At 38.0% G+C, this 13,252-nt stretch overlaps 1 long non-coding RNA gene across 3 annotated transcripts in view; it reads right to left on the bottom strand.

The window, feature by feature from the left end:
• The window catches only part of LOC102167422, a 278,903-nt gene that overhangs the window by 220,206 nt on the left and 45,445 nt on the right, over nucleotides 1-13,252 (bottom strand). The window lies entirely within an intron of this gene.

Here is a 13,252-nt window from a genome sequence, read left to right as displayed (position 1 = left end):
CCATCACTCTCCTATTACCCTGAAAAAGTGGTCATCAAACTTGAGACCTGAGACAGAGTAAGCCTACCACAGATGTATATCTCATGACTTTTTCTTTTCTCTTAGTCTTTTTTGTTTTGTTTTGTTTTGTTTTGTTTTTCAGGGCTGTACCTATGGCATATGGAAGTTCCCAGGCTAGGGACTGAATCAGAGCTGCGGCTGTCAGCCACAGCCACAGCCACACCAGATCCAAGCTATGTCTGCGACCTATACCACAGCTTACGGCAACACCAGATCCCCGACACAATGAGCAAGGCCAAGGGTTGAACCTGTATCCGCATGGATACTAGTTGGATTAATTTCCACTGCACCACAACAAGAATTTCCACTCTCAGACTTCTAACACATTCCCCATCTTCACATGCAATGACTTTATTTCTACGCACGCGCGCACACACACACACACACACACAATATCTGAATATAGTTTTTGAAGCTCCCAACACTAACCTCCTTTGTTATCTGGAGTGGTGCCCTTGTGATTTCTTCCTGCTTCAGTGGGTGAACTGTTTATTCTCCTCTCTATAGCCAACCTTTCACATGTATACCAGACTCCATCTCCCCTCTCTAAGGTCACCCTAACTCCTGAAACTTCCTCTCCAAGCTTTCTCTGCATCATGAATTTCTCCCTCTCTACGGGTCATCTCTGTGGATGTCAAGCATCTTGAAGAAAACCCTCTCATGACCCCACATTTTCTTCTATCTCCCCATATACAAGAACATCCCATGAATATATGGTCTCCTTTCTATAAATTCACTGGGTACACTCCTGCCTCACAGCCTTTGACTTGATATTATCTCTAACTGGAAGATTCTACAAGGCTGACTTCATCTTCTCCTTAATGGTCTTCATCAAGTGTCATCTTCTCATGACACTTTCCCTGACTCCAGCCCCTCTGTCCCTTACTGATTACCAGTCCCCACCCCTCTTCTCTCATTTATTGCTTGGGATTCAGCCTTAGTTGGAATCAGGTAATAATTGACATTAATCAAACTAACAACATCTTTCAGGTAAGGCCACTGAGAACTCTTTCTGACCACATGTGAATTGTCAAGGCCTTTCTAAAGAAAATATGTATCTGCTATTCCTTCATCCTCTTTGTTTACAAAATTTGTGATGAGTCTTAAAACCAAGTGGCGGAGTTCCTGTCGTGGCGCAGTGGTTAACAAATCTGGCTAGGAACCATAAGGTTGCAGGTTCGATCCCTGGCCTTGCTCAGTGGGTTAAGGATCCAGCGTTGCTGTGAGCTGTGGTGTAGGTCGCAGATGAGGTGTGGCTGTGGCTGTGGTGTAGGCCAGCAGCTGTAGCTCTGATTAGACCCCCAGCCTGGGAACCTCCATATGCAGAGGGAGCAGCCCTAGAAAAGGCAAAAAGGCAAAAAGAAAAAAAAAAAAAAAAAAAAGAAAAAACCAAAACCAAGTGGTCATTTTGCAACTTTGTCCTGAATGATAATTAAATGTCATTGGATCTTAGGAACCGCAGATTTCTCCTAAGGCTACTTGAAAGTTTAATTCTTGATGTTCCATGTGGCTATGATTAAACTAAAGCCCAGATCTCTGAGAACTCCTCATCTTCCTTCTGTTCACTCACTCATTGTTATATTAATTCCTACCTGGCTAAGCCAGGAAGAAGGGAAAAAAAAAAAAGACTGTGGCATGACTTATCCTAAAAGAATCACCATGTCAGTGGTGTTAGAGGAATTCCTATGTCATTCAGGAAGTGCTCAAGTGCTCTTAAGCAAACCAGCACTGGCTGCAAGCAAACTCCCTGGCACATCATGTCACCCACAACACAGGAAAACAGACAGGAATGAATCAAGCTGAATCCAGCAGAAAGTGTTATGCAGTGTGATACATGGGAAAGGAAATAATCAGTCAAAGTGACATGACAGATGGATTAACCTTAAGATTAAAGAACATGCAATTTCTCCTCTATGCAGTGTCCAGGTAAAGAAGACGTCATACAAAAACGCCAGTGATTAAAGAATGAAAGAATCACAATTGAAATATTTGTGGATTTTCCCCATAATTAGAACTCAACTTCTTTGGCTTATGAAGATAGTTGCTCAGTAATAAGAAAAATAAATTCTCTGTTTAAAGGATGAAAAAAAGTAGATGGATTTTAAATACCTAGAGAGATCTAAAAAATAACTTAAATAAACAAATAAATAAGAACTCATTGAGGTTTCAAGTGCTGTGTGTGCCCCTGGGCAGAAAGATCTGACTTGGCTAAATCATTACATAGTCCATCATCCGTGTGTCATGCCACTGAAGGTGTCATGGAGAGAAAAAGAAATGTCTCTTCCTTCGTGTTGGCGGAGGTGAGAGAAATCAGTGTTCAGAACTGAAATAATAAACCCTTCACATTAGAAGAATGTCCATCTTGAACATTTTGCCCTTTTAGTTCTCTCATGTTAAAATAAAATAAAGAAAAAAAAAAAAAAAATCCTGGAGTTCCAGTTGTAGCACAGTGGTTAACGAATCTGACTAGGAACCATGAAGTTGCAGGTTCAGTCCCTGGCCTTGCTCAGTGGGTTAAGGACCTGGCGTTGCCGTGAGCTGTGGTGTAGGTTGCAGACGCGGCTCGGATCCTGCATTGCTGTGGCTCTGGTGTAGGCCAGCGGCTATGGCTCCAATTAGACCCCTAGCCTGGGAACCTCCATATGCGAGGGAGAGGCCCTAGAAAAGGCAAAAAGACAAAAAAAAAAAAATCCCTTAAATTTTAAAAAGAGGAAAATGTAAAAATGACTTGATGAGGAAGACAAAATCTCCTCTCCAGCACTGTATGGGAATATTCTGCACTTGTCAGAGGAGTCTGTTTCCCAGTCCTTTCCCCTCAGGGAGCGTGTGTTTCCCCAGCAGATATAAGAAAGACCTGACTCTCCCAAGGTAGCAAATACTCAACCGAGGCTCTGTTTGCAGTAGCCTGTAGGAAACTTCCTTTCCGTTATTGCACCAGATGAGCATTAGACTAATCAGAGCCCCTTGGGAAAGAAAAAAAAATAAGAGGCACCCATCCCCTAGAGCGAGGCTTTGAACTGCATTTACAGCCTTAATATAACCCAAGAGATTTCACAATCCATGTGGGAACCAAATACTTCTTATAATGGAATATTTACTGAGTTTATCATAGAGAAAAGGAGGACACATCTGATAAGCCGTATTCTTCCATCTATTGTGTTCGTTAAAGGTGCCAATGAGAGATTTCAAAGTAATTTTGTTTATTGTTGCTCGGACAAAGCACGTAATGTTCATCATAAGCAAGATGGCTATAAGTAGTATACAATTCTTGCTTCCTACTGCCCATGCGTTTGATGAAGATGAAGAAAACATGTGTCAAAGGCCTCCTCCTGCATCTTAAAAGAATTGACAAATCCTTACTTTGCCACCCAAGATTTGGTGTAGATCTTCCCCATTCTGTAGCTGAGTGAAGGATTTTATTAGGCCAAAATAACATGACACAAACAAAGCAAGTGCCTAATGAAAAACACAGGAGATGGCAAGCTGACTCTTAGAGCCCTGAGAACATTGAGAGTACCAGCCACATGGTCCTTGGCCTCCAAGAGACCAAAATCACCAAGACCATGGAAGGAAGAGTTTAAAATTCCTCCCATTTCATGGCACTTTTATCTGATTGGTGTGTCTTTACGCCTCACTTTATACTGAGAAAAAGTAGCAGACTCCTCATTTTATTACAGGCAGATATTCTTACTTCTGCTTTTGTTTTCATGAAAAGTTTGCCAGTACGGCACTGAGAACTCCTCAGCCTGCAACTGCCACCTCTTCTCCAAGGGATAAGAAAGCTGTTATCACTTCCATGCTAATAATAGAAAACTTAACACAACTGCCTTCTGATCTTTCAAACCACTTCAATACTTTGAAAAACAAAAAACAACCACCACCCCCCCCCCCCCGGCTCCAGGGGAAAAAGAAAAGAAAGATTACAGTCAAACAGATCTGAAAACAAGTATCTAACATTTTTATATAACAAGTAATTGTACTTTTTTCCTGTAATTAAAAAAAATATTTTTGCTCTCTCACTTCTGTTTTTTAATTATGAAGACACTGAGAAACCAGCATTATACCCAAGAAGCCTTCCTGTATTTCCGGTCCATCCCACCAGGCTACCTTTAAGATATTTCTTCCTTGGATATCAACTCTTATCTCAAAAATGCTATTATAAAAGAAGTTTGATTTATAGAAACATTCATGCAATGCATAAGGAATTTGCTAAAAAAGCAGATGTAAATTTTAAGGGTGTCTATCTATGATTCATATTCCAAGGAAGTATAGCTAATTGGGTCACACCAATTCTTTGTCCACTAGTATTAAAAATTCATATTGTATAAAAACATAGTCATGACACCATTTGAAATCTAGATGACACTTTTCCTCGTAGGACCTCAACATACCTGTAAATAAACAGATGCCTTTATTTCATCTTCATTATAATCCTATAAGCCAGAAGAGGTATAAATGCTAATATTATTCCTATATTATGAAGGGAGAAAGAGGAACCTAAAAACTCAAGCAGCATGGAATGAAATCAAAGCACCAAAGTTAAAATACTGTCTGGGAAATTTATTGAACTAAGGCTCCTCAATCATCTGTTGAGTTGGGGGTTTGTAATGACCCTCAAGTGGTGCTGAAAGCTTATGCCTCCAAAATGTCCTGAAATCCCCAGATGAGCACATTTGCAACTGTGGATTTTCTGGCCCAAAGAAGAAGCAGCTGAACCAATCGAATTAGAGTTCTACATGATCTGATTAGCTGGCCTCAGTGCTGCTCCCTCAGGGTTGTCCTGGATGCCGCCTGACTTAAGAACCTCCACCCTCACTGGCAGGATGGGAGGGGAGGAGGGGGGCTAGGAGAATCCTCAAGATCTAAGGGGGAAACTGAAGTGATCTGAATATTCACTTCTCATTCCCTTCACTCCTCAAATGTTACTGTAAATAAGTCAGAATACAGTATGAATGAACTACAAATTTTTTTTTTTCCTACTGGAAGGGACAGCCAGACTGCTTTACCCTGGCTAGCTGTGGTTTTTCAACTCAAATTTAAGAAGCAGTGCAGGTATGCAGTCATTTATTTTCAGCCTGCAAGTCTTTTTGATAAAAGAAGCCCTTTGCAAGAAGCATTTCTCTTCTGTCCTTATAAATCAAATAAATAAAAATAAAACTTTCTGCCAAGCCATATGCTTCTGTTCCTATCCTTCGACTGGCCTAAAATAAAAAAGATCACCCTTTTCTCTTCTTTTCCTATCCTTTTATTAAGAAAAAACAAAAACAAAAACAAAAGAGCTAGAGAATGAGAAAGAGAGTGAGAAATCAAACAACTGTCTAAACAAATCAATCCAACATTTCCAAGGGCTTTTGACCTGCGGCAATGTCAATTCCGTCTTTTTCCCCCCTTTCTTTCTTTGAATCAATATAACCTATGATTCTGATCGCTCCAATATGTCAGTGCCTGCTGAGGGCACATTTTATTGTTCATAAAGTTCCAGACGATAATGAAAAATAAGCAAGAAAACGATAAATTCATCAAAGTTGCGAGAATATTCGAGGAAAAAAGGAATTTCCTGAGGTAACTGTCCTTGACCTGGCTCTTTAATCGAGTGAAATTTCATCACTTTATCTAATATCATGCTTCATGCTTCAGGCACCCAGCAATTCTATTTTAGTGTGGTCTAATGGGCAGCTGACACATCCACTCAGCCCCAGACTGCATAATACGTGCTGACATACTGTGTGTGCAGCAAGCAGACTTATTTGGGTTTCACCAAGAAAAAAAAAATGTCATCCAGAAAAGCTTCTTCCTAATAATTTCAGATTTGGCTCTGTGGGCCTCAGTGGACTTCACTTTAAGAGGTACAGGGCCCGTGCCAGAAGGCAGTCACTAACTTGGGTAGCTGTGCGTATCTCACCGTAGGTGAGAGGTTAGAAAAGGTCTGGTTATAGTTGCCTGAAACCCGAATCTAGATAGTGTAATGAAGAGTGTCATTCTAACTGCTTTGCAGACGGCTCTTCTCAGAACCCCTGATTCAATTTGATATTCTGAGGTTAACGTACTGTATTGGGCCTGAAAATAGGAATGCACACGCAAAGCTTTTATACTTATTCAGTTCAGTAAGCATGGCAAACTCATCAACAGCTATTTGTACACTGTAGGCATGGTGGGACTTACTTTGATGTTCTGATATATGCTTGCTATTTTCCCCCCAGTATTTGGAATCAAAATGCATTTTTTTAAAGTAAGCTTTTGACATAGTAGCTGAGGATATTATCATATGAAGAACACACAATTACAGAAATTCTGTAACTTCCACAAATAAACTCCAAAACTTTATTGAAAATATAAAAAGAACTAAAGAGATACTATAAATACAGAGATCAGATTGGTAGTGGCCAGAGGGGGAGGTAGGGGTGGAGGTGGGGTAAAATGGGTGAAGGTGGTTTATTATAAAATAAACATTTCCTAGGGATGTAATGACCAGCACAGGGACTATAGTTTAATACCTTATTGCATATTTGAAAGTTGACAAGAGAGTAGATCTTAAAAATTCTCATCACAAGAAAAAAAAATTGTAACAATGAATGGTGACAGACGTTAACTAGACTTACTGTGATATTTATATATACAAATATCAAATCATTATGATGCACACCTGAAACTATATAATATTGTATGGCAATTATATCTCAATAAAAAGATAAGTATAGAAAATACATGACCTTGAACTGAATTCAGTACTAGAGAATGAAAAATGCCACCAAGAATATTATCAGAACAACTGACAAAACATCAATTGTAGATTAAAATATTATATCAATGTTAAATTTTGTAAATTCAGTAACTTGCTATGGTTTTATAAGAAAATGTGTTTTCTCTCAGAATTACCAGTGAATTAAAGGTATTATGGTCATTGGGGCAAGGGCCATGCAAACTAAGCTCAAAGCATTAAGGAAAATATAATCAGAATAAAGGATCTGTGGCAAAATGCTGAAAATTAGTCTTCATAGAAAGGCAAGACAATTCTTGTACAAAAATTCTGTCAAGTGGAGGTACAGCAGACCTCCCTCCCCCTTTGTGGAAAAAGCCAGTTTTGCATACATTTGCAAATTCATTTCCATATTTTTGATCTATAAACAAACCTTTGAATCAGTTGTGACACTGTGTGTTTCCCTCATTAATAACGAGTTAAAATTTAACATGTGTTCAATCAAAACAAAATTGGTCAATCTGGGCAAAAGCTATACAGTTCTCTTTAAACTTGCAACACCTCCATAAGTTTGAAATTTTTGCAAAATGAAAAATTTCAAAAATCACTATAAACAGCAAGTGGCACTGAGTAGGGACTGGTGCAAGGATGAACACCTGCTGTGTGCACATAAGAAGCAGAGATTTTCTTTACAGGAAACAGTGTGCTCAGTCCAGAATCATGGCAAGTGTAAGGTTAAGCAAGCCATCGTCAGTCTAACACCATCATGGTTCTAATCACAGTGAAGTTCTGAGATCTGCGGCCTCACTAGAAGTCTGCGGTGCCTGGGTAGGTCTCCCTAAATGTTATGCCTTACTTCATCTCACATCTTTTTTATTTAAGAAACTAAAGTATAGCTGCCCTACATTCACCAAAAAGATTAAATTTAACCTCAACTGGAGTAGGAAACTATTTTCTTGTGGGAGGTAAAAAGTCACACTGGGACTGGCCCTGTGGTTCTCATGGTCCATCTATGGAGGAGGGGTCTTTTGTCACAAAATACTAGTGGCTGCAGTTAAGGAAGAGGAGCATTTAGGCCAGAGTGGGGGGTGGGATGAGAGTTAAGCAGTAGAGGCAACAGTGGAATCTATCAAGGGTTAAAAGCAGGACATCTTATCAGGGATGAAATAAGGACATTGTTCTGTCTCTTAAATGCAATACTTTCCATTTTAAGAAGGAGTACTTTTAATACAAGTGCACAAATGCTCTTTCCCAGGGATTTCTAACTTTGCTTCCTCTAGAGATTAAGCAATAGGTACCAACCAAAGTACAATAACAGCTATCATGATAATAGCCCATATATTATACCTAGCCTTTATAATGGCCCATACACTCCATACCCACATCACATTACCCCCTTTTACCTTCTCAATTATCTGAGCCGGACAGTATTAACGCCATATTACAGATTAGTAAAGTAATTCAGTGAGCCTAAGTAACTTCTCTAAGGATGCCCAGAGCTACCTTGTGGCAGGGTTAGATTTCCTATCAGGTTAAGTCTTGTTCCAAATCCAGAATGCTAACCCTCTACACTAAACAACCTCTAGAACAGATTTGATGTAAACAAGCTTAAAAATTGCTTTATTAAAAGCTTGTTGAAGGAACAATACAAATTCGATGTTCACAATATATAGTACTGCCTGTGTTGTGGCCAAGTGTGATCAACCTTCTTGTGTAGCATCAAGAGAATGAAATAACCAGTTTAAATAAAGCACTTAGACTATTTAGAGCAAAAACACGCAAAGCAAGGTCATTTTCATAGATTATTTAAAGTTACTAAGAAAAGAAATGAGGAACTACTCTTTAATTTTCCATTTTGAAGATTTTAAAACTCCAGTTGGCAAGATCTCATACTTTCTAAGACTATAAAACAAAACTGACTGCCTAATTGTGAAAGATTGAAAATGCAGGTTTTAAGTAGTATTGTTTTCGTAATGGTAATACACTATTTCTCTACTAAAAGCAACAATTTTTCTATGTCAAAACATTCTAATTTAAATTGTTTTTGAGCCAAATCATAGCTAGAAGTATTCGAGATCTGATATTTTAAATAAATTAGTTGTATCTTAAATACTAATTCCCCTCTCCCATTTTCTGAGAACTCAAGACTCACTAATGAAGCTTTGAAAAGGTCAAAATGAACCCTTTAGTCCATTAAAATGGTAACGTCGGATGCTATTTCATTTGTTATCTGCCTAGTAAGTTCCTCACTCAGCTAACATTTACTGCTTCAGCCAACATTCATGGAATATGTTGATACTTGCCTTGAAGAAGCTTAGAATTAAAAAGCTAAGACACACTTGAACAGTGAGCTACAACAAAGGGCAAAATTAAAATCTCCAAAAGAGAATGTAATAAATAAATATCACTTCCTTTGGAGACTCCTTCTTCCTCATTCTGAAGTGTTTTGTGTGTATATCCATCACATGGCTCTGTCTCCTTCCCCAGAAAGAGCATGTGGCTTGGACTGATGAATCAAAGAACCCCAACGTTCCAGAAACAACGAGAGAACCTGGGTGGACAAATGACCCAAACGGAGACAATCAGTGCCCAAGGAAAAGAGACGTTGGTACCAGTGCTGTGGAACAGGGTTTCTTTCCTTCTGAGATGAAGAACTAAAAATACCACGTAAATCTGGGGCTTCCGAAAACCACTTTCCTATTATGCTGAGTGAAGGGTCTGTTTCAGATCAGAATCAACACGGAGGAAACCAGAGCCAAGAAATAAGACAGATCCCTGAGAACACTAGCTGGGCACTGCATTTAGCCACCTCAGCCACTGGATTTTTGGTTACATGAACTAATAAATACATCTTTTATTTCACCCGATTTATGTTATGTTTCTTTGACTGAAAACCCAATCATCTAACACCATGATTTCTCAAGGAAGTTTGAACTGTAAAACTTTATCCGTGTCTAACATATTAATTTACTCCACATGCTATAGGAGTTTATAGGAAAGAGCAATTATGTTCAGCTGTGGAAGGTACCCAAGGCTTCATAAATGGGGGATATTTTAGTTGAGCTAGGATTTTCCATGTAAAAGCAGAGTAAGGACATTCCAGATGAGGACTTAGTGTGAACAAAGACCTTCACAAAGAAATGTGAAAGTGTCTGTTGCATTTGTGGAACTCACTGATACAAAAAAAAAAAAAAAAAAAAAAAAAAAAAAAAAAAACCATATAAATAGAGGGAAGAAGGAGTTGAGGTGGGGAAGGTATTTGGAGCTGGATGACAAAAGATCTCAGAGTTCCCATCCTGACTCAGTGGTTAATGAATCTGACTAGGGACCATGAGGTTGCAGGTTCGATCCCTGGCCTTGCTCAGCGGCTTAAGGATCTGGCTTGCTGTGATCTGTGGTGCAGGATCACGGCTCGGATCCTGCAATGTTGCGGCTGTGGCAAAGGCCGATGGCTATAGCTCTGATTAGACCCCTAGCCGGGGAACCTCTATATGCCATGGGTGCAGCCCTAGAAAAGACAAAAAAAAAAAAGGATCTTCAAGCAGTTTAGACTTTATTACATAAACAAATGAAAGCCATTGAAGGCTTTGGAAGAAAAAAGAAACTTCACAATTTATCCTTTTTCTTAGGAAAATAATCCTGATGACAACCTAAGGAAATAATTAAATCAGGAAAGATTGGAGCAGAGGTCAATCCAGGACCTAGCAGCAGGTCTGGCGAGAGGTGTTCTGGATATAAACACAGGGCCTGAGCAGAGATAAAAGGGGACATATTCAAGAGACATTTTAGAAATAAAATTAATAAGGCAAGGTGACTAATGTTAAACTGTTGAATAGTAATATCTGCCAATAACAAATTTTTAAAAATTTTTTAAAAACTCTGACCTGATAAAGTTTTGATGAAACAGTTTTCAACGGTTCAAAACACCATCTTTCAGGCAAAGTGGAACTAACCTTTGAGAAATGCTTAGAAATGATCCAAAACAGGCAGATGTACTACGCTCATTCTAGTATCAGGAAGCGAAGAATTTTACTTCTAAGTTTTGACTTTATAACACATTTTAAACTGCAGACAAATGAGCTGGCATAATGATAGAGTCACAAAATGAATTGCAAGTTGAATGTTAAATGATGCTTGCTTCCTTTGGGTTTTTGTGTGGTCGGGCTTAATCTCAGGACAGCAACCAAATGTGAATGCAGACTGTCTTCACTTCCTTCCTTCCTTCTCTTTTCTTCCTCTTTCTCTTCCTTTTTTTCCCTTTTCTTTTTTTCTTCTCTTACGCCCTCATTATAATTAAATTTTTAGCTCAGTTTAGAAGGAAATTTTTCTTTTCATAATGGAAATAAATCACTTAGTTCTAAAATAGAAAAAGAAAAATCAGAAAAGCTTCCCATGGTTTTGGGAATGGGCTAACTTTTAAATTTTCATGCAACAAATATTTACTGAGCACTTTCCACATGGTGGGCAAAGTGCCAGCTGTACCTTTTCATCCAAGGTAGCCATTTTCTCCAAAGACGCAGTGCTTAAAAACTGTGCTTGAGGAATTGTGACTCTTCTAATTTAATAATTAGAATTTTCTCTTTCAGCCAGATTACACTTTTAATCATAATATGAAATTTTAGGATGATTTTCTTCACTAGATTGATTATATTATCATTTGAAATCAAATACGGAGTATAGATATTCCAGAAATTTCCATAATAATTTTCCCTAAGGGGCTACAAATGTTGATTTCAAGTTGTAACCCCTGGGGTGGGGAAAAGGAGGCCTCATAGCGTGTTTTAACATTCAGATGGATATTAATCATTAGTCATTAGTATATAGTTAGATATTGAACTTAATAGCAAACTATACTATTAGGACTGAGTGTGAAATAATGCATGCTCGTGTCAGGGGATGGGAAGCAGATGGTAACTTCAGGATGAGAGGTTTTAAAGATAAAGGGAAGGGAAAAGTGGAAAAATAATAGAAATCTAGTTATAAATTCCAGAAACCAGTTGGCAACAACAACATGAAGTCCACCTTCCAGAGTACCACATAGGCATTTTTCTGAATGTACCCAGATTCAATACCATTAAAAGGAAAATAAGATTTAATTTTTTCTAAATTTATAGCATCTTTCATAAAGGCCACATACTATTATTACTATCCCACATAATAATCTAGAAGTTTATACAGATTTTTTTTTCATCTTCAAAATGCAAAGAGGGGGGAAAATTAAATACTGTGACCATCTCCAAATCTCCCCATACAAAAAAAGAAGTTAGAATATTTGACATAGAGATATAGAGAAAGTTCATAAGTTAAAGATCAAGTGTAGAAGCCAACAGTGAATAAAGCATCCTTAAGGAGACCTCAGGCTTAGAAATGATTATGAGAAATTTGAATATGGTTTTCTTACAGATAAAGTTGAACATGGCTTAGCAAACAAAATATTAAGAGCAATTTCCAGTAAAATATGAAATTCTTCTAAATACTAATATCACACAAATGCATTAATTAAAAATAAAAGCTATATTTCATAGAAATCAAGGATACTTGAGTATTCAGATCTCACAGAAGAGTATGTTCTTATAATCTCCTTTTTAAAGACAATAACCAACTAATAATTTAACAAATGGGAAAGGGAAAGAAAAGTCTGTAACACATATTAAGCTTTCGCTTTTGTTAGCAAAACAAACATGGAGAGAATGTGCTTTTACCACATCTGCTTAACCTTGGAGACACACAGTTCTGTTCACTCTTGCTCTGGAAGTTTGAAATGGCAAAAACACTCATTTGCAGCCTGAATGAGTAATGCAATGATAACAGTGATATTTGAAATATTTGTGGTTTTGTGTAACATTTCCTCCAAGAATTACAAATAAGTAAAAAAAACTTTAAAAAATGGAAAGAGGACCGTCCTTAAGAATCACAGAGGAAAACAAGATTCAGTGAAAAAGTCATTTGTTTTGTAGTCTCATAGTGGGAAAGACAAGACCCAGACTTGTCTTTTGGCCAAATAACTCATTACAAATAAATTTCAGTAGGAGTCCTGTCGTGGCTCAGTGGTTAACAAACCTGACTAGCATCCATGAGGATGAGGATTTGATCCATGGCCTCGCTCAGTGGGTTAAGGATCTGGCAGTGCCAAGAGCAGATGTGGCTCAGATCCCACATTGCTGTGGCTCTGTGCTACAACTCTGATTCATCTCCTATCCTGGGAACCTCAATATGCCACTGGTGCGGCCCTAAAAGACAAAAATAAAAAATAAATAAATAAATAAATAAATAAATAAATTTCATTAAACATCAATGAGTTGTCATCTAGTTCTCCACTTCCCAGCTAGTTAACAATCATTATTCGGTAATGGTAAAAATCAGGGTTTGTTTGTTTATTTTAGGTTTATGTAGATTCCACAAAATGTTCACAGGATACAAAATGATTACCAAAAAGGCTTTTATATTGTCTCCTTGTTAACCAACATTTAAGCATAAGGGTTAGAGGGTGGTATG

Source organism: Sus scrofa, chromosome 1, assembly GCF_000003025.6.
Source record: "Sus scrofa isolate TJ Tabasco breed Duroc chromosome 1, Sscrofa11.1, whole genome shotgun sequence".
Lineage (NCBI taxonomy): Eukaryota > Metazoa > Chordata > Mammalia > Artiodactyla > Suidae > Sus > Sus scrofa.
The sequence above is the reverse complement of the archived record's forward strand: the minus strand, read 5'-3'. Positions and strand labels throughout refer to the sequence as shown.